We start from the raw sequence: 26,344 nt of genomic DNA, 5'->3' as shown, positions 1-26,344 counted from the left end.
CCTACTGTTTTCTTCCTTTGGAAGCGGGTGCAGTTAGCGCAATACTCTTGGCCTCTCTCTGACTCTTAGTTAATCCATCCATTTGGGAGAGATACATTGGGCTGTTCGTGTCAGCACCTCTGTCTCTTCCTCCAGGTGCCCACAGGAAGCCTGTGATTTCCTGGGGTCCTTCATGCCATGACTTCTGCCCACATTGGGGGCCCATCGTCATCCAATGCGCTCTGTGACTAGGTGATGCCATCAGACTAATTCTGGGGTTCATGGAGTCAGCCTGGGATTCTATAAGACATCAAGCCACATCCACCATCATCAGCTTTAGCAGAAGAAATGGGAAGTTGTAGTCCCCAGTTTATAAACATTTGGGGGGATTTTTTTCAAGTTGTTTACAGCTTGCGTGAGGAAAAGGGCTGCTATTTATTATTTCTCCTCAAAAGAACCAAATAGCTTCCATCAGATGACTGGGGTTTCAGTGGAAAGTTGAATCCATGTTCCACCTCAAGTCTTCTCAGAGCCCAGCCCGCTGCCAGGTCAGGGTTGTCCTCACAGGGGGGGTGGGGTGAAGGTAGGAGGTCCTCCAGGGACCTAATTCTTGGTTGTACTCTATAATTTTTAAAATTAATTTTAAAATTTTTATTTGTTAGTTTATTTTGTTTATTAGATTCTACACGTAAGTGAAATTCTATGGCCCTTGTCTTCCTCTGACTGGCTTATTTTGCTTATCATCATCCTCTCCAGGGCCGTCCATGGTGTCACAAAAGGTGAGATTTCCTTCTTTTTTACAGCGGAGTAGTATTCCATTGTGTGAATGTACCACAGTTTTCTTTTATTCACTCTCCCACTGATTTGGTGTTTGGACTGCTTCTCGATCGTGGCTACTGTAACTAACGCTGCAGTGAATATGGGGGCGCATATATTCCTTTGAATTAGTGTTCTGAGGTTCTTCAGATACATTCTAAGAAGTGGAATTGCTGGGTTATAAGGTAGTTCCATTTTTAACTTTTTGAGGTAACTCTTCTTTCCACAGCAGCTTCATCAGTCTGCATTCCCACCAACAGTGCACGAGGGTCATTTTTTCTCTAACACTTGTTGTTTGTTGATTTATTGATGATAGCCATTCTGACAGGTGTGAGGTGATATCTCACTGTGGTTTTAATTTGTATTTCTCTGGTGATTAGTGACATTGAGCATTTTTTCATATGTCTCTTGGCCATCTGGATGTCCTCTTTGGAAAAATGTTTATTCAGGTCCTTTGACCATTTTTAAAATTTGACTGTTGTTTTTTTATGCTGAGTTTTAGAAGTTCTTTATAAATTTTGGATATTAAGCCCTGATCAGGTGTATCATGGGCCAATATGTTCTCCTATTCAGTGGGTTGTCTTTTTATTTTATTGATGGTTTCCTTTGCTGTGCAAAAACTTTTTAATATGATATAGTTGCATTTGTTTTTTTCTTTCGTTTCCCTTGCTTGAGGAGATATAGCAGAAAAAATATTACCATGAGAAATGTCCGAGATTTTGCTGCCTATCTTTTCTTCTAGGGTTTGTATGATTCCAAGTCTAACATGTAAGTCTTTAATCCATTTTGAGTTTATTCTTGTGTATAGTGTAAGATGGTCTAGTTTGATGTTTTTGCATGTATCTGTCATAACACCAATTACTGAAGAGACTTTCTATGCCCTACTGTATGTTCTTGCCTCCTTTGTCAACTATTAAGTGAGGGTGTGCTTTATTGTTATGCTGATTGCTGGCTGTCACGCAAGTGCATCTCACCACGGGCAATAACCCAAAACGATTTCTCTCCCCTCCCTTCCCTTTGAGAACCTAGACTCCTATTCCTCCCCAAACTCTTAAGATCAAACATCTTCACCCTCAGGAATTAGAGCCTGAGCACATCAGTTAGGGGTATGATTACTCCCAAAGATACTTACAACATCCAGAAGGCAGAAATACATTTATCCCAAAGATGGAAACCACCTCATGTCCGCTGGGAGCATGTCTCCCCTGGCGTGTCTCCCAGTCTCTCCATGTGGCCTCCTCAGCGTGGTGATATTGGGGTAGGTGGACTGCTTACATGGCAGCTCAGGGACCCCAGTGCAAGCACCTCATGCTCCACGTGCATCCCAGGTTGGCATGCGCTCTGCTCATCACAGGTCCTTAGGAACCAGGAGGGAGCTGCGAGGCTTCTCATGCCTTAGTCTCAAAAGTTCCAGAACATCACTTCTGCCTCATCCTGCTGGTCAGTCTACTAAAGCCACCCCAGATTCTAGGGGAGGGTAATTATACTCCACCCCTCCAGGCATCAATCCAGTGCCCAGTGATTAAAGTCTTAGAAAATATCTTCTAAAAATTAAAACATGTGCAACATTGAATATAGCTGAATTAGATTTCTAGTCCTTAAAAATAGCATTCTGAATGATCATTATTTTTGTATGAAATCAGTCATTGAGGTAGTATGGTACTCTCTTGCCCCACTTAAATGAGCTATAGCCATGTGGGTAATGATGGCCCCCCAAAAAAGAAAAAAGAAAGTAAGCATCCGTGATGTATGTCATTTCCAGGCAGAAGGTGTTGGAGCCAACACATGGTTCACCACACCCAGCTTTCCTACCACCAGCTACTGTGGAAACGTGTGCATCCTCCATCAACCCTGAAGGCTTAGGGGGGGTGGGCCCCTGCCATGTGGCTGTATATGTGGCGCGAGCAAGAAACAGGCCATTGCTGTTTAAGCCACTGAGATTTCTCAGGGTCATGGCTACTGCAGCGTTACCTAGACTTACCCGAGTGCTATAGTTATTCTTTAGAACCTACTCATCTTTCAATATTGCCCGCCATCTTTAAACTTTCATCCGGGATTCATGAAAACATCTCATATGTCCATGCAGTCCACGTTTTACATTATCTTCTAGAAAATTCAGTTTTTATTTGTTTTTTTAGAATGAGCATTTTTTTTTCATCTTGAATTTAAAGGGGGACCAACAGCTCACGCCCCTGAATCCTGGAGAGAAGAGCTTTCTTCTGTTTCCCTGCAGTATGCCCATGAACTGAACACAGCGCCACTGCAGGCATTTGGTGGACAATGGCTGAGAACTGCCCAATCTATGGTTTAACTTTACCTTGGGAACCTAGAGCTAAACAGAGAGCCACAGAGAGCCAGTCCCATCAGTTTCAGTTGGTCTGTCTGTGCCCGGAGATCTTTCTTGCTCGGAGGAGGGCGGTGTCCTGCTCTGAACCTGGACCACAGCAGGCCAGGGTGTTCCTTTTATGTGCGATGATAGGGTCACTCTTTTGAGATGTTCATGGGCCCCTGAACTTCTTCTGCTTAAGATCCCATCCACAGGACTTGCGCATGGTTGTGCATCCTCTTAGAGTGCAAGCTCCCTGAGGGCAAGGGCAGTTTTTGTCTCACTCAGCCCTGTGCTCATGGCACATAGCACAGTGCCTGGCCCGGAACGTGGACACACTATGTTGTCATCAAACGAATGACTGAAACCACCTTTTTTTTTTTCCTTTTTAGCAACAAGGTCTTGTGAGACCTGGAAGAACTGCAGGAGGTCAGAGAGAAACCACAAAACCAAGAAGGACTGAGAACTATTAGGGATTATTAAATATCTTTTATTAAAAACTTAAAATGCATTTATTGTAGAGTATTCTGTATAAATGATTTCACTACCACATTTCTATTGTTTGGTGCATATACAGTTACACCATTTCCATAACGTAGAAAATGATAGACACTCATTTATTTTCCTGTTTTAACCTCATATCCATTATTTAATTCCAGAGAAATATTGAGAAAGAACTGTTTATACCCTTCCAAGCCCCTCCCCTTCACTCTGTATGTGAGTGAAGATATTGTGGCTTTTGGCTTCAGGGTCCCCGACCTCTGTGCCTCCCACAGCCCAGGGAGAGTCTCTCTCTGCTGTGGGTGAGGGGAGGTAGCATCCTGTCAGCAAACAAATTGCTTTATGATGTTCTGTCTGCCAGGCCTGTCCACTCCCTTGTGTCTGATGCCCGTGTGATCCCTGGGGATTGGTCGTGGGATGGATCTCTGGTCTGTTTTTGCTTAGCTCTTCTTTCCTTTTCTTCGGAGAAGTGCTGCTTTCACCCTCCAGCCCACGGGCTCAAGTGGAGACTTCCAAGTTTTTACTCAGCCTCATTTCTTGGGCCATGGCCTATTTAGTTAAGGCTGAGTCGATCCCAGGCCCTCCCACACACATCTTGGGCCGTGGTCGATTGGTTAAGAGGGGAGCACCTGACCAAATCTTGGCCAGTGAGTGCCCTTCCATGGGATTTCTTAAAGTGCCACTGGGGAAAAGATTCCCGCCCCGCCTCTGGCGGTGATGGGGAGACTGGAGAAAGCCAACCTGGGTGAATGAAGATGAAATGTAGATGGAGCAAAAATCTTGGGAGGGTTGAGCCCAGCATTCTAGAACATTCTCGGTCTTTGAGCCCCAGTTGTTTCTCTGTCCTGCCTCTGGGTTAGGCTTTCAATTGTGCTATAGAGTCTGTGAGATAAGTCCCCCATTTTTCCTGAGCTAAACTGATTCCTGTGATTTACTTCCAAAAGGGCTGACCAACCCAGTGGTCTCCTTTGCCTTCTCTACCAACTCCCTTTCTCTGGACATCTGAACGCGGGGCGGGGGGGGGGGGGGGGCGCAGGGTGACGGGGGCGGGGGGGGGGGGGCGCTGAGAATTTCCAGGTTTGGAAATAAGAGTTTTTACTCCAAAGCATATCATAAGGGAATTGTGAATGAAACTGCTGAGGAAGAACCTTTTACTCATGGTGAGGAGGGCAGTTCTTTCTCCTTTCTCCCTATAATCCAGACACTTTCTTTTCTCTTAAGAGGGAGGAAACTTGACTCCATTATATTTATGCATTTACAGTGTGCACACTTCTGCTATCCAAGGATTTGGGTATGACGCCCCTCTCCTCCAGTATATAACCATGTTTATGTTCAAGAACTTTTACAAAATGCAAGTTTGCAAACATCCATAGTTTCTAGTGCAATGCTGTATACTCTGCGATTACTTCTTGGTGTCTTTCTGCTCATCCGACTCCTAAGAAACCGTTACCTTTTATGGATTTTTAGACAGTTCTTGCCACGTATACCTAGGCACCGCCTTTCCTGGGTGAGCTTGGCAGTGAGACCGGAGCCAATGCTCTCGCTTCGCCTTCCCGCTGGTTGGCCTGTGCCCGGCTTCTGAGGACTCCCATTGGGCTTCCCAGCCACAGCAGCAGGCGGAGGGCAGTCTGCTCCTTTGGGCTGGTGCTGGTGGGAACTGCTCACAGGGATGACCCATGCTGCCGCAGGACCGCCAGGCCTGAGTGCTTTGGAATGCAGCACGGATAACTGAGGTCGGGGCAGCTCCATTCAAGGGAGCTGGGTCAAAGCCGACACTGTAGGGAGGTTCCCGAGGCTAAGAAGCTGAGGACCCTTTTTATATGAGTTTGTCTTCTGCCTGCCAATCATTGAAGGATCATGTCCCACACCTACCGCGCGCTCTCTCTCTCTCTCTCTCTCTCTCTCTCTCTCTCTCTCTCTCTCTCCAGTTTTTATGTTCCTATAAGCCTTGGAACAAGGTAAGTATAAACACATACGTGTGAGAGTGTTTTTAGGAAGCAAAGAGCAATCTATCTATCTATCTATCTATCTATCTATCTATCTATCTATCATCTATCTATCTATCATCTTCAGGACTGGGAAAAAGGGAAGGGACTCATGTTAACGCCGGGCGGATGTGGTGAGACAGGGAGAATGCGTACTCTCTGAGAGTAAGCTCATGAAGAGCTTGAAGAACAACGTTGTTCCAAGTGGCTTGGGACAAGTTGTGATTTCTCACAGTCTCATGTGGCTTCTCAGTTTTTTGAGACGTGGTCATGCACATCCTTTCTGACCTGGTCCACGTGGCTGGGGTGGGGGGGTGGGCGGGGGGACGGAAGGAAAGATACGGTCCTGCTCTCAAACAGCTCTTCGCCTGCCACAGACACAGATGTCAACACGTCGCTACAAGAAGCAAAAAGTGCGGTCACAGCGATGAGTAAAGCAACACGGGATCACAGAGACTGCGCGCGCTGAAAGGCTACGTGGAAAGCCGAGAGGTCTTCCACTTAGGCTCCAGCTCAGGGGTTTACACACTGTGCTCAAGTCTCCTCCCTGCAGGGTCAACAATCATCATCTCAGACACTGCATGGTTCTGCCTGTAAACCCTTATGTCCAAGACATAAAATAAAGATGCCACCATCCAAGGAAGAGCACTGAAGAGCAGGATGCAGCAAGCACATGCCCCTCTCAGCACGCAGGCCTTAACACAGGGGGCAGCCAGGAAGCAAACCAAGTGATGAGGAGCCTGGAGAAAGGAAAGGGGGAAGAGGAGAGTGAGAGCACAGGTGGGAGAGATGCTATATCTACCTCTTCCGAGGGTGCGGCTTCTGATGCCGGCAGCAGCTGCGGTGCACAGATGCTCGGATGCTCAGATGCTCGGATGCCCGGATGGTCGGATGGTCAGATGGTCGGATGGTCAGATGCTCGGATGCTCGGATGGTCGGATGGTTGGGATGGTCGGATGCTCGGATGTTCGGATGGTCGGATGCTCGGATGCACGGATGCTCGGATGGTCGGATGCTCGGATGCTCGGATGGTCGAATGGTCGGATGGTCGGATGGTCGGATGCTCGGATGTTCGGATGGTCGGATGCTCGGATGCACGGATGCTCGGATGGTCGGATGCTCGGATGCTCGGATGGTCGAATGGTCGGATGGTCGGATGGTCGGATGGTTGGATGGTCGGATGCTCGGATGGTCGGATGGTCGGATGGTCGGATGGTCGGATGGTCGGATGGTTGGACGGTCGGACGGTCGGACGGTCGGATGGTCAGATGCTCGGATACTCAGATGGTCGGATGGTCGGATGCTCAGATGCTCGGTGCTCGGATGCTCGGATGCTCAGATGCTCGGTGCACGGGTGCTCGGATGCACGCTGCGTGCAATGCCAAAGGGGCAGGAGGCTGGTCTCTGCCGCACTGAGTGCTCTGAAACTGTGTCTGGTGCTGACCTGTTGGCAGGAGGAAAACGCAGGCTTCTGGATTACATAGGAGCATTATTAGCAGCGGCCTTGAATGCAACCCCCTCCACCAATATATTCTCCGTTTAAATTATCTCTGGTCTAAGCTTTACTACTGACAACATTTATTCTGTGCTTTTTACAACAATGCTTGTGACAGGCTTTAGCACCAAACAAGAAAGACATAATCCTCAAAGTATGGTGGTGGAAGAGCATGGGTTTTGGAATCAAACAGATGTTTCTTCAAATCTTGGTTCTCTCATTTACTAGTTTGTCATCTCGGGCAAGTTGGCTAACCTCTCTGTACCTCAGCTTTCTTACCTTAAAGGAGGAATAAAACTTACCTCGACTTCTGTCCTGACGAAAAGACAATATATACAAAGGGTCTACCATGTGCCTGGCACACATGTCCTCAATGAACAGGAGCTATTATTATATAAAATATGGAAATACTAGGAAGGATATGGGGGAGCAAGGATTATGCTTATTAATTAAAAATTAAAGGCCTTGCCAAGTGAGAGACAGAAAACATTTATTTGAGATCAAAAGAAAAACTATTAGAGAAGCTTTGATTCAGGCAAAAGCCCAAGTAGCATTCCGATGAGGAGGCGAAGGCAATGGGTGTTTATGAGAAAGGGAAGAAGTCATTTCTATGGGTGCAGGGCACATAAAATAGTGATGTTCTTCTAAATAATGTTTTTTAATTTTTAGTCCGATAGTCATCTGTCTGGTAGTCATACTATCAGCTTTCTTATCTTCGCAAACAGTTCTTTGGGGCATAAAGTCACTTAGGCCCAGTTCAGAGGTCACTTTGCATTGTGTTAACATTCCAAAGATTTGAGGCATAAGACATGCAAGGCAGTTCCTCTGGCCGGCAACTCTGGTTCCATTTCAAAGTGGCTCCATTTATATATTTTTTTGACATGTTTCATCTTTCCACCCAGTCACAACCAATTTTACTATTTTAGTGGATTTCTTTTTTTTTTTTCTGTGCATTTTTGTTGTTTGTATACAGTGGAGATCACAGTGTGGGTCTGTGTGTGTGTGTACAGACTTTGTCAGAGAACAAGTCCTAGCCTTTTCTTATATCCTTAGGAACACTTCACAAATGTCATTTTTAATTGCTGCAGAGCAGGCATCCTGTGGCTATACAGACTTTACTTAACCAGGCCCTATTGTTGATCTTTGAGTTGTTTCCAGTTTTGGTTTTGATTTTTTTTTTCACAATTATAAATCCCATGCCTACTTTTAACTGCTTACAGGTTGCCAACCCTTTAGCCTGCTGTGGTGTGGAAGGAATGCAGGATAATTGACAACCCGAGCACGAGACTGATGGTTAGATTATGAATTTACCCAAGAAAGACAGGGAATAAACTGCTAAAAAGGATCTCAATCGTCCTCCTGGTGGTTGACCCAGAAGACGAAATCTTCTAGGGGATAGAACAAAGAACCAAGTCAATGATGCAGATCAAAATGAGGAGCCTAAGTAGGATGTTCAAGGCAAACTTTTCAGTGCAATTAACGCTGGGCCAGCAGCACTGAGACCGGTTGCTGAACAGACTCTTAAAGCAAATTAAGTAACTGCATGTAAGTACAGACCACGGGAACATCCCACAGGAAGCTTTACATATACAAGAGGGAGCCGGAGGGGTTGTTACCGCCCGCAGTGATGTTCTTACAAAAGACGGCATTCAAAACAGCACGGGCACAGCTGTCCAAGAGCAGTGGGTGTTAGGGTACCTATGGGGTGCCTTGCTGGCAGGTGCTCTGGAGCAGGCTTAGCTACTCCTGCCAGCAGCCGGAAGAGCTTTTATTATCTCTTTTACGAGTGAGGAAACTGAGGTTAAAGAAATGAAGCAACATGCCCACAGGTGACTAGTAGGTAACAGTGCTGGGCCCTGTCCAATTCAAAGCACCTGTGTGGACCCAGGGTGGGCTTTTCTTCCCAGCCCCGCCTGGGAGTTCATGTTGACAGCTTGGCATTGGCCATGGGAGGGCGTTTACACCATGGGAGGCAAATGCTACAAATCAGGGTGTTTGTTGTTTTCGAGAGCTGGCTGTTCACTACTAATGATTCTACCATCCTACTAACTTGGTGTCTCCATCAAATAAATATGTCCTTTAAAAAAATGAAGGCAAGCAATAGGACAAATAGAAGTGGAGACTTCATATAGCCAATGACATCTGCCCAATTACATCAACTCAAACCACTGACAAACCCGATTCTGAACCGTTGAGATCGCTGTCTATGAATGTAGGTCAGTGGTTCTCAAAGCGTGGCCTGCTGACCAGCAAGGCACCATCACCATCACCTTCACCTTCACCTTCACCTTCACCTTCACCTTCACCTTCACCTTCATCTTCACCTTCACCTTCACCTTCACCCAGGGACTTGCTAGAATTGGCAGGTCTCAGCCCTGACGTAGCCACCTATGTCCACAAGGCCTTCAGGCAATTCTGATGTTCACTCAAGCTTGAGAACCGCTAATGTAGACCAACTTCACATTCTCCTTTTCGTGTTTCTTTATGTTACTTTTGTCCAATAGGTGTTTTGAAAAAGCACTTACTGGAAAAATTCAGTTGATAGAAAACATGTAAAAACATTTTCCTCTAATTTTTCTTAAAAGATAATTCTATTTTATTTTAAATTTAGGGATCAAATCAAAGATGCCAAAAACAACTCTAGAGCTGCTTATGCTTCTAAATGTCTTATTTTAAATTTTAGATAAAATAGGACTACTGGGTAATAGTGGAAGATGCAGTTAGCTGATGGGTTTCGTGTGCCCACCGTGCTGAGCGTAGGGTTTTGGTCCATGAAGGAGGGCTGGAAGGGGCTTCACTTCTGGAATCTCAGATTCACGCATGTCTGTGGAAATCCTTGCAAATGATGAAACGGTTGAACTTCTAGTCAACCACTCAATCAGCAGACACGTATTTTATGTCCTAGACATTGCCGTAGACACTGAGGATCAAAAGTCAACAAGTTACATCTTTAAGTGTAAGGAGCTCATGACTAATTGTCTAGGCAGACTTGAAAATATGTGAGTTCCATAGCTGCAGCACGAATGAGGAACTCTGCCAGGGGAGAGGTGGCTGACCAGTCTGTGTGCAAGTGGTGCTGGGTGGTAGGATGTTAGTAAAATAGTTCAAGAACCTGCTTTGGTCTCCACCATCCTTACTTATTTCTCTGTGGAGTGCAAATACCTGCCATCAACTACTAATAGGCGATTGCCAGCGCCCTGCTTTATTCTGCTCTTGGAAACCAAAACACACCCAGCAGTGCCTCTGAGAAAACAGAGACTTCGTGCGCAAGCTAATGGGTGCAGAGCTGGAGCCACGAATGTTTTTCTTGGAAAAAGCCCCTGTTTGCGTGGCCAGGGGAGGGGGAGGCGGAAGTTCAGAAGACACATTTTCCAAAGCTAATGTCTACATTAGGAAAGTGGAGACTGTGTTTTCTTTGTCTCCATGTTGTCATTTTGGGGTGGCAAACCCTTTTCCCATCAGTGAACATAAATCACATGTTCTCTCCACACAGTGCATCGCTGCCTTGCTTTTCTCACTCAGCCAGAAAGGCCTCTGACAAGATGCCCGGAGCTGACGGCAAAATCTTGGGTAGAAGTAATCAATCTAAGGAATACCAGAACAGTATTCCCATGGTTAGTCAAAATATACACATGCACACAGCATACACACAATTATGTCATTTAGATTGTCTGCATTAGGGGCTCCATTTGAAAAAAGATGTTGGGGAAATAGCTCCTCTCATGTTCCATTTGTGGAAAGAAAAATGTTAAACTTCGTCTGCAGCAGAACATGCTATTCTGAAATATGTACCACCGAGACACCAAATGTTCACACAACATTCCCAGAAGAAACCAGAAAATTATATAGCAAGAATGGAAATAGAATTCATTCTTAGTTTATACAATTATTTCTAAAGTAGTTTATAGAGAGAGAGATTGTAAAGATGGAGATTTTAGTTAATGAATTCAGCAGAACCATAGAAATGTCTTATGCAAATTGCAGTAACTATGTCAGAGTACAGAGAAGAATAGTCTGTTTATCAAAAAAAGTATGAACACAATGAGCAAAATATCTTTGCACTTGGCAGTCTGACCATCATCTCAAGAGATCAACTCCCTGGATGATTCTATTGTCACAAAAACTTACTGAACACACCAATCAAGTCTTTGTTGCTACTGCAGTAATTTCAAGGAATATCACAGTAATGGAATCATGAGAGACTTTATCTCTCTCTCTCTCTCTCTCTCTCTCTCTCTCTCTCTCTCTCTCTCTCTCTCTCTAGATTCCTGGTGATGAAGTAAGTTGCAGAAGGAGCAGATGGATTTTCATAAGCCACATTAAGCTTGCAAATCATAAACATGAAAATTTGAACCAGATATTACAGAGAAAAAATAGATGGAAAGTCTCACACTATCCCTTTTACAGAATTTTTTCATTTCTCCACCTCTGGCCTCTTACAGATGAGAATCACTCTTCCAAATCTTTCTGAAGTTGACTTTCCGCACGGGTGAATATGCCCCAATGAGTGGGCTCCGGAGAGATGTTCTCACTCACTCCATGGTTCCAAATCACTCATGCCCAGACCAGAAGCTCCCAAAGCAGGCAGTCCGCAGTTTCACAGTAGGTTGAATGGAGGTCTGTGGCCAAAACACACGTGCACGGTTATATTTGATCATTCTTGTTGAGAGAGCTTGGATTTGTCGAGGAGTCTGATTGGTGCCCACCCAACTTTATTTTTCCATTTTTTTTTCACTAAATAATTGCAAGCTGTTTATAACAAATTCTTCTTGCTCAATCTTTGCATGAAACCATAAGAACAAACAACACAAAGCCTCACCACAGGCGCGTTTCACATTGCAAAGTGATTTTAGAGCTTCACAAAGGATGCAAAATATGCAGAGCAGCCCCTGCTCTTTGCGAGGAGGCCGACTGCATTAGATGCTTCATATTGTCATGAGTTGTGAGCATCGTGCCCCAGGGGAGCCACAGCTCCCTGAGAAGCCGGCTGCCCCAGGGGAGCTATTCGTGCCCAAGCACAGAGAACGTGCGGCCATCCTCGCTTCCTTTGCCCTCCTGTTCTGGGAAACTGGGTGACATTTGAAGCGTCTATCTGTACCAATTTCTTAAAGGTTAGGTCTCTATTCAGGAGAACCTTCTACTCAGGAGAATCGGCCATTGAATTGCTCCAGTCTCCTGCTGGCTCCTGGAAACCAGGGTGTCTCCGGGAGAAAATAGCTTCCTTTTATGGGCCACACTTTATGTGATACCATCAGGGTTGGAACTTTATGTCATTCAAACATCATAACAACTCTATTAGTTGCATATGATCAATCCCAGTTTACAAAAGAGAAAGTGGCTCAAAGAGGCAAGATTTAGCAGCTAGTGAGGAAGAGGAGGAGCCATTTCCCAAAGCAGACCTCTCTGATTGCAAAGCCCCACACCAAGTCTCCTGTACCAAGAAGCCTCTCTCATCTTCGTCATATTCCTTCCCATGGTTCATCCCCTACACCTGACACATAGTAGACACTTAATAGATATTCATTAGGACTGAGCCTATTAAAAACTGGAAATGAGCAAGCTAAGTGGGATAAAATCATGAACTTAGAGTTGCCCTATAAGTCATCTTCAACAAGAAAATAATATATGCCAATGAATTTTCCGGTGAATTTGTAAATGCTATGAAGGCTTAAAAGTTGAATTTTCTTGGTCTCCATATTTTAAACTGCAATTTAAAGGGCTTAATTCCATAATCTAAATCAGATTCATCTTCTGAGAACTAAGAGTCAAATTACTATAAATAGGTACCAATACCCACTAGATGACACATCCCATTATGTCATCTCACTCCCAAATATCATTTACCACACTACATCCAGGGCCTACCATAGTGTCAACACATTATCATTCTACCATAGATATTAATCGAGATTGTAGCCTGAGATACAATAACAAATGAGATGATGGTGTGTTCATGCTCAGAGGTGGCAAAACTGTACACAGAACAACCCACTACATTCTGGCCAGGAGACCGAAATCTTTACTCATCCATGGGAATGCTATTGTCATTCAAAGTGATCAAGCTTATACCAGTTTGGAAAGAATGTTAACTTCTCTCTCTCCTTATTAGCCATTTTTATTCCCAAACTGGAATCAGATTGCAAATAGCAGACAAAGCCCTGTAAGTTTCTCTTACCCTGTCTTCTACTCTCCAAGTCTTTTGTTTCTTAATAAAAGAAATAAATCATGTTTGTGAAATGGAAAATAAATCCCCCTCTACTTTCACTGAATTTATTGTGCTCCTACTATATGCCAGTACTGTTCTACGTGCTAGGAATATAACAAAATCAAGACTCCTGATTCTTACAGTCTAGTTGACAGGAGATATACAATAAACAAAAAGTAAAGCTATAATATGACAGGACGTGATGAGATAAAAAACATAAATGGAGGAAGAGGACTAAGACCAGGGACTGAGAGGAGTGAGGAAATCCTGTTTTATCTGGAGGGGTTAGGAAAACAGCCCATGTAGTTGGTGTTCTGGAAAGCCTTAGGCATGGGGTCCCATGCCTAGGGTTCCAGTGGGTACCTGAGTTGTGTTTAGCCCTGGAATCCTGACCAGTTTTGGGGAGTGAGGAACTTGAGGAAACATTCATGGCAGAAGGAGTTGGGGGACCAGGTTTGGCTCAGGAACAAACACCAGTGGAAGGGAGGAAGGTTCTGAATGTATGTCATGGTGTCGACCACTCGGGTGTCCTCAGTCCCTGCCCCAGGGACCATTGCTGAGTTCTGGGAAAGGAGGCTAGTTGTCAGCAAACATCAGAGTCTGAGATGCAGGCCCAAGCAGCACTGCTCTGTGTGACAGGGTGCAGCTGTGGGGGTGGAGGGGTGACGGTCCTTTCTTCCTGTTGGAGCCACATGTGGCCAGTGTGGCAGGGTGTCATGGCAGAGACATGACAACCTCCTGGGAGCGTGGGTAGTGTCAGCTGCAGGTACCACCAGGGAGAAGCAGAGTATCAGAGGAAGAAGATGGCACATGCCAAGTGGCAATGGGGAGGGCCATTTACTGAGTGTGCAGGAGATTTTGCCCAGGGAGCCCCTGGCTAACTGGGGTGTCCAAGTCCTTTCGGTGGAGGGAGAGCCAAGGAAATACTGTGATGTTCCTTCTACCCCAGGATGTGTGTCCTGAGGAAACAAGACCAAACCTGTGAGAACACTCTGCTTTAAGCCCCAGTTCTGGAGCTCCTGTGTGCGGCGTTGTTGTTGTTGTTTTAGTATATTTTTATTGATTTGAGGGAGAGAGAGAGGAAGAGAGACAGGGAGAAAGGGAGAGAGAAAGAGAGGGAGAGAGAGTAAGAGGGAAAAGGAGAGAGAGGGAGCGAGATAGATAGATAGATAGATAGATAGATAGATAGACATCAATGATGAGAGATAATCGCTGATTGCTGCCTCCTGCATGCCCCTCACTGAGGATAGAGCCAGAAACCCGGGCATGTGCCCTGACTGGGAATCAAACCATGACCTCCTGGTTCATAGGTCCACACTCAACCACTGAGCCATGCCGACCAGGCTGGAGCCCCTGTTTTGTCTGGGCTAGAAGTGAGAGCAGGGGTCCTTGACAAGGGACTCCCTCAGTAAGCAGTGGGGCTGACCTAAATGGCCTGAGATCTAAATGCCAACAATGCCATCATAAGGTGAAAGATTGGGACCTGGGGACTTGCACTTAATAGCTAATAAAATGATCATAAGGAATGCAGTAACAGGTGTAAATATGTGGCTGGCAGAAGCTAATCTCGCGTGACGAATGTGCTTGCAGAATCCTCATACCCAACCTTTGGACAGCAGTCTTCCAGCTACACCATGACCCATGTAGACATATTTGCCATAACTAACCCGCCCGTCTACATTCGTTGGACATCATGTGAAAGGGAGAGCCTGGGCTTCACCCCAAGAGGAGTGAGTGTCTCTTTCTGACCTCCAGGGCCAACCCCCATGTTATTCCTTACGCAGTGACCCTGTCCCATGTGCAAGCTCAAGTCCTTGAAACAAAGCTATGCGAAATTCCCGGGCCTGGGAAGGCATCTGGGAAATGCAGAAGTAAATGCCGCCGCACTGCAGCGCGCCAGCCTGAGGCCGCGGGATGAAAGGATGGCTGGACCGCCTTGTAGAACACTGATCTTTCTGTGCTCCCAGCATTTCCGTTCATTTTTGCAGCGTGAAGCAGGAACTCACTTGGCCACATTTTGCCTTGGGCCACCCATAGGATGTTATCTCCATCCTGCCCTGAGTCAGCTGAGTTCAGGTCAAATTGCAGACAATTGGACTTTAACTGCAGCTATTATTCTACATCAGGGGTCCTCAAACTACGGCCCGCGGGCCACATGCAAATACAAATATTGTATTTGTTCCCGTTTTGTTTTTTTACTTCAAAATAAGATACGTGCAGTGTGCATAGGAATTTGTTCATAGTTTTTTTTTAAACTATAGTCCGGCCCTCCAACGGTCTGAGGGACAGTGAACTGGCCCCCTGTTTAAAAAGTTTGAGGATCCCTGTTCTACATCTTCAAACTTTGGAGAGTTCTGAGCCAGGCATGGAGGTGACGGCTGAGGAAAAAATGGCTCCTAGAAGAGCGAGGAAGGAGTGATGGAACCCCAGCAACTTGCCCACACTGGTGATGTTCCCCTTGCACCCATAAGCAACCAGCGGATAGGAGGGGCATTGTAGTGAGGATTGAAGACATGAAGGGGGGCCGCTGGCTGAGACCTGGCCCATGTCATCAGGCTGAGGCCCCAGGCATCATGAAACAGACACACCAGTCCCCGCTGAGCTCTGCCCAAACTGCAAACTCATAAGCAAAATAGATGAATCTTGTTTCAAGCCACTGAGTTTTGGGGCGGTCTGTTACACAGCAGTAGAGAGCCACAACAGTCATTATGACTATGGACGGTGAGGAACTCAGGGCTCTGAGAATAAAGGGACACGAGGTCTGCCCAGGCCCGAGGCTTTCTGACGTGGCCTTGCTGTCCCCGTCCCATGATTCTGACTTGCCTGGTCCCGTTGCTCTGATTGCCTTTTGGCTCCTCTCCTTCTGGGTCACCTTACCTCCTGCGCTCTCTTCTAGAAGCACGGCTTTCTCCACGTCCCCAGTTCAGATCCCTCGGAAAGAGGGCCTCTGATTGACTCATGGCGTCATTTTGTGCAAAGCCATCCATTTCTGGTCACTATAGATGGGCTGTTGTCAGATCAGACGCCACCCCTGGTCCACTCAGCTGTGCAGGTGCTGCTGGGACCAGCACAGTCGCAGGGGATGCCATTTCAGGAGGCCCCGGGCGGGGGGAGGGGGGTCCCTCTCTGTGGAAGGTGGTTTGGGCTGGTTGATATGAGCTATATGTCTAGGACAGAAATGAGGAAACGAAGGAAAGAAAACATGGTCGCAGCGTTTTGTGCAGTGGGCAGCAGTCTTCGCATCGGAGACACATGCTTCCCACAGGGGGCACTGGCTCTGTGAGCCGTGACCCAGACCCATGTGGTTTCAGAGAATCAACTTGCAGGTGAACTCTTTCCTGCAAGTGGTCAGGAGGCATTGTGCTGGTTTTCCTTCTTCATCTTTACTTTAAAAATTGTGCCCTGCTCCCCCCGCTCCCCCCGCCACCATCACTCATGGGATGTGGCTCCTGGGAAAGGCATTCCATTGGACCAGGCAGCTCACAGCAGAGGCAGACCTGACAGGGTGGAGCTGGGGACCCTCCCCCAGCAGAGGGGGTGGGCAGCAACTCTGCTTTTCTCGAAAGGGCATTTGGGTGGTGGGTCATCACCACCATCACAAATGTCAATCTTTGGAATACGCCAGAATTTCCAGTTTTTACAACTATTTGTACTTATAATGAAAAACTTAGGTGTTAACTTTGAAATGCAAGGGGGTACATTTGTGAACACAATTTTAGAGGGATGCGAGCACAAAGCTCTGGAGACCCAGGTGGCAGGACTGTCCTGGCCCTGGCCACCGAAGGAAGCTTGCTCTATACAGCTCCTCATCGGCTCCCACGTGGACCTGAGGCCCCTGCTGGTAACTGGCTCATTAAAGCTTCATTTGCTTTTCTGCCTTTTCCTTCCACTCTCGCCTCCATTTCTGCTTCCTGTGATCACCTCCAGAGTAAATCACCTGCACCCAAGTCCTCGTCTCAGTGTCTTCTTTGGGGGAACTCAAACTAAGATGCCAGCTGAGTCTACCCACTTCAAGGGGCTTTCCTAGAAATACCTCTAACAAATTCCAGCTAATCTCATTGGTCAGAATCAGGTCACATGGTCATTCCGAGAGGCAAGGGCAATTGGGAAATAAGGTTTTCAGGTGGGCACTTTGGCACCCTCAACTAAATTGAGTCTCTGTTGTTTTGATAGACAACTAGCCAGTCCTATCACCGACACAGACATCTGTAAAAAGGAAGATCAATGTATGCTAATGTTGATATTTTGGTGATTTTAAAACATTAAATTAGTGGAAAGAAAAATCTGGGAAGTAAAATTGTGAAAGTATAAATGTATAAAAAGTATAAAGATAGGAATTTTGGAACCTAATCCTTGGTCATTAAGGATCCATTTAAGCTGGGAGTATTTGAGGTAGTAATAAAAATATGTGCCATGTTTCAGTGAGACCATTCTCCAGGGATGGCTCCTTTCATTCACCATTGTGGTGTATTCAGCTTTTTGAGTTGGCTCTGATAAAGCATGTTGAAATGACAGCACATTATTTGTTTCTTCTCTATCTACAGATTGTTCCTTTTCCACAGAACATTTGAGGTGTGTTACCATAGGATACAGCCAATAAAGCCATCATAAAACAAAAACTAGATTGGGGGGCAACAAGGAGACAAGCCTTTCCAGGGCCACCCAGTTACAGCTGTGGCCCAGAGTTAGAGCTGTGCTTCCCGGGACACAAGGCCAACTGGACGGGCACCTGCTTTCCATTGTTTGTGTCAGAAAGAAGACAGCACACCCATGACCCCCAGAGCAAGCAAAGCTTTCCTGGGATGATGCGCTAGAAGAAATCTCTTTGGGCTTAATTTTGGGAGTAGAGAGCAATGCATGGAAATTGTCCTTAAGATCATTGTTACAGCAACTCCCCAAAATGGATTTCATGGGCTTGGGTTGTACAGAATAAGAAATTCCATGAAGATTTAAGATGCGGTACTAGCATTCAACTCAGTGGCAGTGTTTCTGCAAAGGGCAGAATGTGTGATCTCTACTGATTCATCAGGATTTAAGAATAGATCTTAGAGTTTCCAAAGGAGTGAATACCTGAGTCTCATATGCACTTAGTGGTGGATGAGTAACAGACAGCCTGAGGCAGCTCATACTCTGAAAAAGCCAGGAAGTCCCGGCAATCTGTTTGCTTGTAGAGGCAGCCACTTTTTGCTTGGTGACACAGTTATTCCCAACCCCATTCTTCTTTTGTAGTAGTCTCTTCTTCCCTTTTCCTTTCTTGAACATGGATGTAATGTCTGGTGCAGGGGCAGTTTCATGAGCCAAAGCACAACACTGAAAAGCCAACTAGCTGAGATGGTCTTCAGAAAATGTAGAGAGTGCCTGGGTCTTAGCTGACATTGAACTCGCAGTCCAGTCTTGAGACAGCCCACCCACAGATGCTTAAGTAAACAATAAAATAATAGTAATCTAATCTAATAAAAGAGAAACATTCAAATTGACCGCACCTCTGCTATGCCCCAAGCTGGGCCCACCAGCCAATTAGAGAGGCTATATGCAAATTAACCCAACCAAGATGGCGGCCTGCCAGCCACGGAGCTGGAGCAAGCAGGAGGCTTGGTTGCCCTGGTGATGGAGGAAGCCAAGCTTCCTGCCAGCCCTGGCCAGCTGTGACCTCCACTCAAGGCAACAAAGTTTCAATTATAGAAGATAAATAAATCCCAGATACCTGCTTCCAGCCAGCTTCCACTGGGAGCTTGGGTGGCTGGGAGCTGTGGCCAGCCTGCAAACAGCCATCAGCCCCTCAGCCAGGATGGCCACATCCTCATGGGGTGAGGGTTCCCGCTGGGAGGTTTGGCCAGCCTGAAAACAGCCCTCAGCCCCTCACCCAGGCTGGCCAGGCACCCCAGTGGGACACCCACCCTGATCCGGGACACCCTTCAGGGCAAACCAGCTGGCCCCCACACATGCACCAGGCCTCTATCCTATATATAAAAGGGTAATATGCAAATTGACCATAACAGCAGAATGACTGGGAATGACTGGTCACTATGACACACACTGACCACCAAGGTGTAGACGCTCAATGCAGGAGCTGTCCCCTGGTGGTCAGTGTGCTCCCACAGGGGGAGCTCTGCTCAGCCACAAGCCAGGCTGACGGCTGCCAGCACAGCAGTGATGGAAGGAGCCACTCCCACCTCCTCAACAGTGCTAAGGATGTCCAACTGCAGCTTAGATCTGCTCGTGGCTAGCAAGTGGACATCCCCTGAGGGCTCCCAGGCTGCCAGAGGGATGTCTGACTGCCAGCTTAGGCCCAATCCTCTGGGGAGCGGGCCTAAGCCAGCAGGTGGTCACCCCCCAAGGGGTCCCAGACTGCAAGAGGGCACAGGCTGGGCTGAGGGACCCCCCCCCATAATAATAAATAATATTATTTATTATTCTCTAGTAGAATAATAAATAATATTATTTATTATTCTCTAGTAGAATAATAAATAATAAATATGGTCTATCCTACTGGGTTTGGGGTCTTTTGGTTTTTCCATTCCTTGCTATTAAAAGCAATTTTACATTTTATCTTTATAAGGAGAGAATCTGTGTACTTTCAAAAAATAAAAGCAGGTGGCAAAATTAGTATTCTATTCTGAAACAAAGGAGTCCAATTCATATGCAAACACAGGTTGGACCTGCATAGAGTCAGCACTTTCCTCAGGAAATAATCTTGGGCCAACTACAGCATAGGGATAATTGCCTAATTGAATCCTCAATGTGTGGTGCCCTAAAACATGGCTTAGGTGATTTTGATCACTAAAGATTTAATCCAGGAATAATTAGTCACCCAATAGAACCATGCATACCCACAGTGTAACTATCTTGGACCAACGGATTTGAAAAAACATGGCTTCTCAGTAAACCTATTCGGATAATTGAGCTAAAGAATATTGAATTGATTTGTATTCAGCTTTTAGTCGAAATAAATAGTTTTAATTCTGGAAACTTCTAATGATAGAGATTTTAGCTTTCAAAAAGTTAGTGCAGCTCTAAAATCATTATTTCTGAAAAATATAAATACATGTTGGTTTTTAGTAAAATAGTATATGTCTCGTTGACAAGGTGACATGAGCGTAGCTCCTTTCAAAGCAGTTTGAAATAGTAATAAAATAAAATTCAAAGGAAAGGGAAGTTGCAGAACATCAGAAGCCTATTTAGAACCAATTAGAGTGATTCTTTGATGTACTGAGGTTCTGCGAGTGTTTTCATATCAATCTTGCTTTTTATGATGGTTTAGTGCAAGCATCGATGGCCGGAAGTTCAAGTTGTCCTCATGTAACTTGGCCGCACACTTGTTATTATTGCTGATTGGGGTGTAGGAAGCACGTCCAGCCTTGCCCCGGTCTTTCCTGCAGCTTGCAGACGAGGTTAACACTTCAGTAGACCGGGAAGGCCACCTCTGCCGGTGTGTGCATCTGTGGGAAGGCTATTGTTCTTGCTTCATTTGTTTCGGTAACATAATACTGGTCATTTGTGAAAACTGAAATTACAGCAAAATTAGAGGAAAAGGTATGGTAACATTCCTCATGCAAAATGAAGTCATAAATGTGTAGCTTGAGTAGACAGAGTGCTTTCTCCAAATGTTTCCAATTACAAGAGGGAAACAAAATCATTTTTTTTACTTTTCTTGGTGTTTTTTTGTTTCAAGTACATTGTTTTTGAAAATGTGGGAGACAGGGAGGCAAATAACACTTTGTTTGCAATCACCTACCATGAAACTCTAAGTTTCTCTTTTATTTTTGTTGGGGGTAATTTATCATTTTGTAAGTTTTGTCAAAAATCATTCCTGTGAAACACATGGTGGCACGTCTCATACGGTAAGCGAAACAGTAATTCAACTTGTCGTTGCTTAGGTCATGGTGTGTTTTAAGAGAGCACGTTTTCTGGACCGCTGGCAACATAAACAAAGGGTTTATCACAAAATAAATAAATGTAATCTACAGTTTTTCATTTAACTGTATCAGAAAACACTGGGAGGACACAGTCACATGCTCGTTGAATTTAACAACATGGCCAACTAGTATTGTCAGGGCCAATGCAGTAGGCCAGAATATGCAGGCTTCACAAGGGCAGTGATATTTTATGTCAAGAGCCTCAGTGTTCATCCAGATGTGATCCTGTGTCTGGGCCTCTGAATAAGGGGTCCCCTTGTTTCCAAATTAGAAAAGACTTTGGGGATGTTGGAAAGACTGAAAGCTTTGGAAGAGATGGGCAGAGAAAGAATGACAAAAAGGCCCACTTACGTCAGTGACACATTGAGAGTACATGTGTGAAAATTTGGATTTGAAAAAGTCAAAGAAACAACAAAACTTAATACAGATCTCTCACTGACATTTTTCAATCCCTACATTGATGACTATCACATTTTTGACATTTTTTCGACTTGTATTTGTCAATTTCTGGAATAAGTAATGCATGATAAAGCACAAAATTGAAATTTAAACACTGTGTATGCAGTGAAACATTAACCTTTTTCCTATCCTTGCCTTTCAGCCACATATCTTTGCTCTCCAAACAACTACCATGACCCCTCTTCTGCAGATACTTCCCCAAGCATTCTATGCACACACAAATGCACACATATACATACTAGCAACTTTCTCTCGATGATATAACCAACTTCAAGATTCTTCCTTGTCAATATGTAAAAACCCATCTCTTTTTAAAAATAGTTGCAGAGTATTCCATTGCTTAGAATATTCACTGCATTATTTAATTATTTATTAGTCACATTTAATTAGTCTCCTATCATTGGACATGTAGGTTGTTCCAATAGTTTACTGTTATGTAAGAGGCTACAGTAAACACCAGTGAACACAGATTATTTCGTAAATGTGCAAGCATTTAGAGAGAATATATTTCTGCACGTGGAATTATTGGGTCAAAGGTATGTGAATTTTGTAATCTTTAAAACATTTGCCAAACTGTCCTTCGAAGAGGTTTACCAGTTCCCTCTAGAAACATAGGGGAATGATCCCCACAACTCACGAACACACTACGTTGTCAAACTCAGTTCAAAATTTGAATGGTTTCTTTTATTCAGACATTAACAGTAAGTCAGAGTCACACTATTTTAACAGCTTCTTCTGCTTTTAGGGACTATAACAGACCAAACAACCATCTATTCATCCATGTAACAAATAGGCATTGAGCTCTTATTAATTCATTCAAGAACACCTTCTATGTACCAGGCATTCTGCCAGGCCTGGGGATACAGTAGTGATACAATGATCCCGGATTTTATTGACAATGAGGGAGAGAGACAAATAATCACATACAAGAGCTGGGAAGGAAAAGCACAGAGTCTGTGAGGGTACAAAATAGGACAGTCTGCTCTGGTCTGGAGTGGCTACAAAAGCTTCCTTGAGAAATGTCGTCTGAGCTGATGGATGGGTAGGAATCATGGACTGCATGCAAGTATGTGTGTGTGTGTGTGTGTGTGTGTGTGTGTGTGTGTAGAACTTTCCAGAAGGTAGAGAGAGAACGCATGTCACTTTCAAGGACGGAGAAGAAGGGCAGGATGTGGAAGAAGGGAGGGCAAAGAGTGCGAGGAAGCTGAGATGGGAGGCATTGTGGACATGTTTAGAAAGGAATGGATAATGTCCAACCACAAATTAGTCCAGTAAAGAACTGAGTGACAAGAGCCATTACAGAGGTAAAGATAAAGTACAAGAGGAATTTAAGTGAATTCCCATGGTTTTGGTTCCCTTGGGCAATTTCTGTGTTTAATTTGTTTATCCGTTTTGGTAAAAAAAAAAAAAATACTGTGATACTTCTTAACTCTTGAGTCTACTTTAATATGTCAGCTGTGGTTGCCTGATATCCTCTTCTTAACCATTGTATCTTAAAGGAAGAGCTAAGAGAGTTAGGAGGCTCAAATTGCAGGAGTTGCTATATGTTCTCATCAGTGTAATGAGAGCTGAGTCCGGACAGATGGCCAGCCTAGCTCAGGTAGGTCTTTAACCTCTCCAGGTATGAGTATAGCACTTGGAATATTGAGACAGACGAGTTGATAAGACATCCAAGTGTTTAGAACGTACGGGAAGAGAAGTGAAGGCCAGGGAGCTGCCCTTTGAAATTATTTTTCAACAAGTTGGAACCTCAAACCTGGTTTATAATAACATGATACAAATACCATAAAACAAGTATAAATGAAACGATGGCTATCAATTTGGCTGTTGATACAGCATACTTTTCAAAACCTTAAAAAATATGACTCTCCTACAAATATAAATTTTATGGATATAATTATATACATGCATGTAGCTCATTAATTGATGAGGGAACCAGTAAAATGTTGATTGGTTTAAAGGAGATTTTGGAGAATAGATTTATATAGTCAGACAGTCAAAGGAATACTGAAATAAACTTTCTAATAGATGCAAAATTATGTAATACTAGAGGCCCGGTGCACGAATTTGTGCATGAGTGGGGTCCCTCAGCCTGGCCGGTGATTGGGGGTGATGGGGGGGGGGGCAGCTGGCAGGGGGGAGGGACTGCAGGAGGTTGGCCAGCTGCAGGAGGATGGCCAGCTGTGGGAGGTTGGCTGTGAGAATGCACTGACCGCCAGGGGGCAGCTCCTGTGTTGCGCATCTGCCCCCTGGTGGTCAGTGAGCATCATAGCAACCGGTCAACCGGTCATTCGGTCATCCAGTTGTTCGGTCGCTTAGGCTTTTATATATATAGATTCTACAAAGTAATAAAATGTAATGTCTGGGGGTGTTTGGGGCTATCTTGTCCGTCAGATGAAACCAAATGTATCTCTACTGGACAAAATTCATTTGTGTTTTAATGAGCAGGAATAATTTGCATTGCTCTCAAAGAATCATTTCACAGTGTTATCAGTTTTCTCCATTAACCTCTCTCCCTTCAGAGCTGTAAAATTGTCTAGTCAATAAGAAGTAAAAGGTACATGCCCAGCAGCACTGACAGAACAACCTATACCAGTGATGGCGAACCTATGACACGCGTGACGGAACTCATTTTTTTGGTTGATTTTTCTTTGTTAAATGGCATTTAAATATCAACACTAATAAAAGAGAAAAATGGTAATTGGCGTACGAGCTACCCTTTTCATTGGCTAATCAGGGCTATATGCAAATTAACTGCCAACTAAGATTGGCAGTTAACTGCCAACTAAGATTGGCAGTTAACTGCCAACAAGATGGTGGCTAATTTGCATATGTAGGCACAATGCAGGGAGGCGAAAGGGAAAGCAGGAAGAAGCCCCCTGCCACTGACAGTGATCGGAAACCCAGGGAGGAGCTAAGAGCTGGGGGGCAGGGCAAAGGCGGCCCTGGGGCCGCCTTTGCCCTGCCCCCCAGCCATGATTGGAGAATCAGGCGCCTTTTCCGCCCTGGCCAGTGATAGCAGGAAGTAGGGGTGGAGCCAGCGATGGGAGCTGGGCACGGTTGAAGCTGGCAGTCCCAGGAGCTAGGGGTCCCTTGCCTGGGCCTAAAGTGGAGCCCACGATCGCGGGGCCGCTGCAGCTGTGGGTCCCCGCTGCCCGGGCCGGACGCCTCAGCCAGAGGCGTCAGGCCTGGGCAAGGGGCCGATCCTGTGATTGGAGGGTGATGGGGGTCAACGCCTGAGGGCTCCCAGTATGTGAGAGGGGGCAGGCTGGGCTGAGGGACACTCCCCCCGCCCCACACACACACCCAGTGCACGAATTTCGTGCACCGGGCCCCTAGTATAAAATAAATATCAAAAATATGTCTTTGTTTTACTATGGTTGCAAATATCAAAAAATTTCTATATGTAACACGGCACCAGAGTTAAGTTAGGATTTTTCAAAATGCTGACACGCCGAGCTCAAAGATTCTCCATCACTGCCCGATACGCACAGTCCCCTCCCCACCTTAAACATTGTGCTACTAAACTAGGAATAAACAAACAAACAAACAACAACAACAAAAAACAAAAAAAAACACACACAAAAAAACCCCAAACATTGTGCTGCAGACCAGCAGCTTTGGCAAAGTCAGAGCACTCGTTTACTCCCAAGAATTTTATGACCATATGACCATCTCAAGGATGATGTTTAAAACTAGCCTCGTGCCATTGCATCAAGACTGGAATTGTTCATAACATTGCATATTATCAAGAGCTAGAAATTAGCACCTGAAGCAAGTTAAACTATAACCTATAATTAATTATTCTCACAGTCCCAACCAGAAACTGCTCTTTGAACCACATTATATTGTCTTTATTTCTACTACAAACTCCTGACTTTATGTTTTCAATCACAGCAACTAGCTTTATACTGCCTTTAAATTCTTTAGTAGTATGAGTGTAGCATTAATTTACCAGCTTTCTTTTTTACTAAAGACCGCTGTCAAACATTGGTGAGAGGCTGAGCAATAGAATAAATCTCAGGCTTGTGAGCAGAAGCAGCATCTAAAGGTGACATTTCCGGGACAGTAGGTTCAGAACAAAAGTGAAGGATGAACAGAAGCACCATCTGGTCCATGAAAGAAAAAGTGAGGTGCAACCAGAATCTGATATTAGGGCACCCCAACAAGAAATATCAACATCTGAACAGAAGAACACAGAGCCAGACTTCAGAGCTCAGAGAATCAGTCAGGGCTCAGAGAATCCAAACCATGATCACTATTATGGGATGAAGAATTTAATATAGAGACTGGATCTTACACAATTGTGGGCAGAGATGGGGAAGCAAGGTCTGGAAAGGGAAATTGAAGATTTCGCACACAGCCTGGCGCTGCTGAGACAGAATTTGCAGGAAATCTTGGAGTTAAGCACATCCAACCACTATGTGGAGCCTGGGAAAGGAAGGGAGTCACTGGTTCTTTGAGGCTACCCCCTGTGAGTCCATAGCAGTGCTCCCAGAGTGGGCCTGGTGATGTCACTGAGTGCAAGGGCTGGTAGTTCAGGACAGATGGATATGGAGTGTGGAGGGGTGAGGACAAACTAGAACCTACTGGCACCCCACACTCAAAAATTATCTTCAAGACATAATGGCGGCTGTTTCACTTCTTTCTCTTAAATCTTGT

This window comes from Myotis daubentonii, chromosome 11 (genome assembly GCF_963259705.1).
Source record: "Myotis daubentonii chromosome 11, mMyoDau2.1, whole genome shotgun sequence".
NCBI lineage: Eukaryota > Metazoa > Chordata > Mammalia > Chiroptera > Vespertilionidae > Myotis > Myotis daubentonii.
Note: the sequence above shows the minus strand (reverse complement) of the source record.